Here is a 6,000-nt window from a genome sequence, read left to right on the forward strand (position 1 = left end):
GCTTTGTCCCACACAGGCCTACGAGTAACAGAAGCTGTGCTTCTCATCACTCCTATGCTTAAGAAGAGCATGTGAGTGATAGAAGAAAAAACAAGACTGAGAACAAAAATGTTTTGAGCACGTGCTTTGTATGAAAGCAGAATCACATGGGCTTAAATAATCTGAACTCTGGCTTGTACTGTATGATAGCGCCTATGGTTGGATCAATAATCATGTTATTCAATACAAATAAACCATGTTTCACTTGTGGGTGTACTCAAGAACCAACTCCATTTTTTCTATTCATCTGGGGGACTGTGCTCATGATTTTATAGGTGGAATTAGGCTTTCGGATCATGTATTGGTCGGTCCTTACATAGAAATGATTGTAAGGATGCTCTCAGGGTATATACCCTTACTGTTTTATTCAAATAATAAGGATGGCCCAGATCCATAATGAATCTTGTGGACTATCCTCTAATAATTTGCTTTGTTTGTGTCTTTATCATTCTGTCTATCATGCTCAAAACAACATATTTGCGCTCACTTTTCTGGACTTTTAGTGATTTGGCTTCAATTAGTTACGGTGTACTCTCAGTATCAGAGTGCAAATTGTCCCTTAACGTCCTTATTTTAACTTTAATCCATAACACCCTTACCGAATGCAGAAAGAATAGCAAGAGTAAGACTAAACAAATCAAATGAGCAAAGAGGATGTTGTAGAAAAGATGCAATGGAAAGGCAAAGGGCTCACAGAGACAATGAGTGAAGCAGAAAATAGACAGTCCAATGCATAAAAAATGGTAAGAGTAATACATAACTAAACAAATGAGCAAAGTGGACATCATAGAAGAGATGCAATGGAAAGGCAAAGGGTTTGCAGAGGCAGTAGAAGACAGGCTGAAAGAGTAGACAGATTCACTGAAGACTAGATTGAGGAACATAGTTGTGGATTGATGAACGTGGTGTGCCAATTTTGTGCCTCTTTAAACTTTCAAGCTGAAAGACCATCAAATGGTGAATTCTGGAGTTGTTGTCATAAGGGTAAAGTGATTCTGCCTCCAAGAAGTGATTAAAGTGATTCTGCCTCCATTTCCAGAGTTTTTGCAGGATTTGATGACCAATCAGAACAACAAGCATTACCAGAACTTTAAAACAAACATTTGATTGTATACCAGTGCATTTTCTGTTGAACAAAGATCATTGTGACAAGATGTATGATTCACAGACCGGGTGGAGGAATAAATTAAAATGCACTGTACATGGAAAATAATTAATATCTGAAGATATATCCAAAGGAGTTTAGAGAGGAGACACTTGGAAACGTTGATGGATACCCATTGTATAGAAGAAGACCAGGCAGAACAGCTCAAGTTGGTAATGACACAATGGATAACAGAAACACGGTACTCTATAGCAAGTAACCTATTTTTGCCCATCAATTTTGACAGGCTTTTACACTAGTGTTTTTATAATGTATTGCAAGCCCTGGTGCACTGGATAGTAATGTTCATGCCTTTGGTCACAATGCAGTTCAGAAACTCCATGTGGGCCAATCCAGCAGTGACCTTCTGCGGATTAGAGCGTCTGAAGAACCTTTGCTCCCAGCACTGCCTGAATATTACTGGAGACCTGGGCAACTGATCTGTGGATTTGCTCAAATGGAGCTGGTCAGCAACAGATACAAAGCTACTGGAAGAAGGGAGGTGTTGCTTGTCCCCAAATAGTAACTGCCACCTGTTTTTTTCATGTTCTTTGATGCCCTCATGGACCAAGAGGGATTGCTCAGTGCAGATATCACTGAATGTTGCCCTGTTCATTCTAAATCCTCAGTAAGATCCGTCCATTCTTGCCTCTTTGCCCTCAAACTAACAGTGGGCCATCTTTAAAGGAGGAATTTGAAATGCTTGGAATATATGTCTGCCTGTGCCAGATGAATGGAAGCTGCCAGCACTTGGGGAGCTACAGGGGACAGTACAAGAACTTCCCTGTTCACTTAGGTAGGTAGCTGTGGTAGGCTGGATGAAGAAACAGTATTTTGATAAAGTAATTGATAGGTCTGAAAGAGTTCAGTTCAAATCCTGTGTTCTGTTACGCTGAGTTAATTCTAGGGATCTGGATCAATTTACTCAGGATTGGATCTGCTCTAACAGTACAGATTTTGGTCTTTAACCTCATATTTAAATTGGATTTTAAAACTTGTAAGAGACCAAACAAAAATTAATCTTTCTCCAGCTGGTACATGAGTAAAAAGATCTAATATCACAAAGAGAGATTGAGTAAAAACACCCAGTCACAGAGATTGTAGAGCTTTGAAATACAATATCAGCTTAATTGCCTCGCCTGCCTCACATGTGTTCAGTCTTTAAAACCTTTGTTTTATGAAGAGACACTTTCACACTATTTTTACCACAAGCTCTTGAAGGCTGTCAATCAAACATCCTTTCCAGCTATGCACTTCACAACAGCAGAAAAAATAGCCTAAGTAATTGAACAGGCCTCATTCATCAAAGCATAAATGCTAAAGAATCCCATTCTCTCCACCAGCAAACACCTGAATAAAATACCTCAAAGGTCAAAGGTGCATCGTGAGGGAAAGAAGCTCTTTTCTTTTTCTGCCATCTTGATTTCAGGCCTTTTGCCCCTCACTGGTAATTGAGGTGTCATTCAACAGCAGATATTGCTGTTAATAAAATATTGAGAAAGCAACATAGTAATTTTAGACAGTTCCAAATAACTGACTGAAGACAGCTAAGGCTTCAGAGGCAGCCTGTCTTGATGTTAAATACTTTGTCAGTGTCACTTGTATAAAACCAGGGCTCAGACCTTGGGTCTAACTCTAAGAGCCACTGTCCAGTCATGCTATACTTATTGCTGAGTCGTTCAGAAATACATATGCTTTGTAGCCTGTTACCTAGGATAGCTTATGCATTTCTGAACTAGTTAAGCCTATATGGTACCATCCTGTCCTGCTTTTTTCCTTTTTTCAGGGTAATATGGCTAACAACCTCTCTAAACTAGTTGCCACTATTTGTATACAATAAAAATCCTTAAATGTTAAATTAATATGTGTTGTTATGGTTAGGCAATTCATTTTGCAAAGAAGATTTTACTGTAAACATTCATCTATGCATGATACTAAAATACCCTTAAATAGCTCTATAGTATATAACAAGTGTTTCTTGAACTCCTAAAATAATTCAATGCCCATAATCCTCCTTTTCTTATCAGGAATAGTTCAATACATGTAATTCCCCCCTTTCTTTAGCAAGATAAAATGACTGAGAAAACTGATATGCATTTTCTCCAGTAGTCAAAAACCACTATGAAAAGTTTTATTAAAAGTGTGCGTGTGCATGTGTGCACACAGTAGGCCAGTTTCTCTGAGGATGTTCCAAAGATTTAAGAGTCACTGTCAGCAATTGGGCAAGGATTTTGCATTCGGAATAGAGCTGTATGATGCATAGCAAGGTTGGGAACAAACTGAAGCCTCTAAGGCCCAAATCCAGCTCCTCTTTAGGTAGGTGAGTAGTACAAAAATTAACTACATAATTGGTACTTTGGGCCACTTATGTGTATATTAGATCCTACTTTATCCTACCCTTCTAAGCATACCACCAAGAATCAGTCATTCATCCGTACCTCATTCCCATGTAACATAATTTAGTAAATGCTGCATGTTTCAGTTGTTGTGATGTCAAATACTATCTAACCCAAATGGATCTGTGCACTATTGTGTTTCTGCTCTTGGATCATCCTGGTCATAACATTGCTGAGCTTGGACTCTTCCTCATAGTATTTTACAATGCAATAAGAACTATTTAAGGCAATACAATTTTGAACTCCCTGCCTCCATCCAAAGAATCACAGATCGTAGAATATGAGAGTCACTTGGAAGAACTGGATGCCTTTAAGTCGGCAGGCCCGGATAAGCTCTATCCGAGGGTGCTGAAGGCACTGGCCGACGACATTGCAGAGCCACTGGCGGGAATATTTGAACGCTCGTGGCGCACGGGCCAAGTCCCAGAGGACTGGAAAAGGGCCAACGTGGTCCCCATTTTCAAAAAGGGGAGGAAGGAGGACCCGGGCAACTATAGGCCAGTCAGTCTCACCTCCATCCTTGGCAAAGTCTTTGAAAAAATTATCAAGGCTCACATTTGTGAGAGCCCGGTAGGACAAATTATGCTGAGGGGAAACCAGCAGGGGTTCGTGGCAGGCAGATCGTGCCTGACCAATCTAGTTTCTTTTTATGACCAGGTTACGAAACGCCTGGACACAGGAGGAGGGGTGGATGTCGTATACTTAGACTTCAGGACCTTCGATACGGTATCCCACCCCATACTGGTGAACAAGTTAAGAGGCTGTGACTTGGATGACTGCACAGGCCGGTGGGTGGCGAATTGGCTGGAGGGTCGCACCCAAAGAGTCGTGGTGGATGGGTCGGTTTCGACCTGGAAGGGTGTGGGCAGTGGGGTCCCGCAGGGTTCGGTCCTTGGACCGATACTCTTTAATGTCTTCATCAGTGACTTGGACGAGGGAGTCAAATGTACTCTGTCCAAGTTTGCAGATGACACGAAGCTATGGGGAGATGTAGACACGCCGGAGGGCAGGGAACAGCTGCAAGCAGATCTGGACAGGTTGGACAAGTGGGCAGAAAACAACAGGATGCAGTTCAACGAGGAGAAATGCAAAGTGCTGCACCTAGGGAGGAAAAATGTCCAGCACACCTACAGCCTAGGGAATGACCTGCTGGGTGGCACGGAAGTGGAAAGGGATCTGGGAGTCCTAGTGGACTCCAAGATGAATGTGAGTCGGCAGTGTGACGAAGCCATCAAAAAAGCCAATGGCACTTTATCATGCATCAGCAGATGCATGACGAATAGGTCCAAGGAGGTGATACTTCCCCTCTATCGGGCGCTGGTCAGACCGCAGTTGGAGTACTGCGTGCAATTCTGGGCGCCGCAATTCAAGAGGGATGCGGATAACCTGGAGAGGGTCCAGAGAAGGGCCAGTCGTATGGTCAAGGGCCTGCAGTCCAAGCCCTATGAGGAGAGACTAGAGAAACTGGATCTTTTCAGCCTCCGCAAGAGAAGGTTGAGAGGTGACCTTGTGGCCGCCTATAAGTTCATCACAGGGGCACAGAAGGGTATTGGTGAGTATTTATTCACCAAGGCGCCCCCGGGGGTTACAAGAAATAATGGCCACAAGCTAGCAGAGAGCAGATTTAGATTGGACATTAGGAAGAACTTCTTCACAGTTCGAGTGGCCAGGGTCTGGAACGGGCTCCCAAGGGAGGTGGTGCTCTCCCCTACCCTGGGGGTCTTCAAGAGGAGGTTAGATGAGCATCTAGCTGGGGTCATCTAGACCCAGCACTCTTTCCTGCTTATGCAGGGGGTCTGACTCGATGATCTATTGAGGTCCCTTCCGACCCTAACATCTATGAGAGAGGTGAGGTAGTTGGCTGTGTTAGTTGGAAAACTAAGGCAGAAGATATAGGGTGACACCTTAGGGTGCTATATATTATGTCTAGCAGTACATATGTCTAGGACTGACTGAGGAATTTTAGGTTGCATTCAAGTTGGCATGGGCTCTAATGTGCACTGCACTGACCTGCCATTGGAGGGCTGGTGAACAGAAGCACGGCTAGGAACTGCAAGTCTTATCTATGTTTGCCCTGCTCTCACTGGCCCTCTAGGAGATATAGGCTTCAGATCAAGGCCCTGATAGTCCCCCTGCCTGGCCTGATCAGGACTCTGCCAACACCCATGGGCCCCACCTGGATTGGAGCCTGTTAATCCCCTGTACCTGAATCAAGGGCCTGCCAACTCCCCCTCCCCCCACACCTGGATTGGGGCCCTGTCAGCCTCCCAACCTGGATTGGGGCCTGCTCTGCCTCTTTCACCACCGCCCCCCCCCCCCCCAAAACCTCCTGTGGCTCACCACCAACTTCCTACTCACCTGCAATAGCCCCCTAAGGATTGGCTGTGGCCACAATGGCATCAGGTAAGTAGGTTCCTCTTC

This window comes from Alligator mississippiensis, chromosome 4 (genome assembly GCF_030867095.1).
Source record: "Alligator mississippiensis isolate rAllMis1 chromosome 4, rAllMis1, whole genome shotgun sequence".
Taxonomy (NCBI): domain Eukaryota; kingdom Metazoa; phylum Chordata; order Crocodylia; family Alligatoridae; genus Alligator; species Alligator mississippiensis.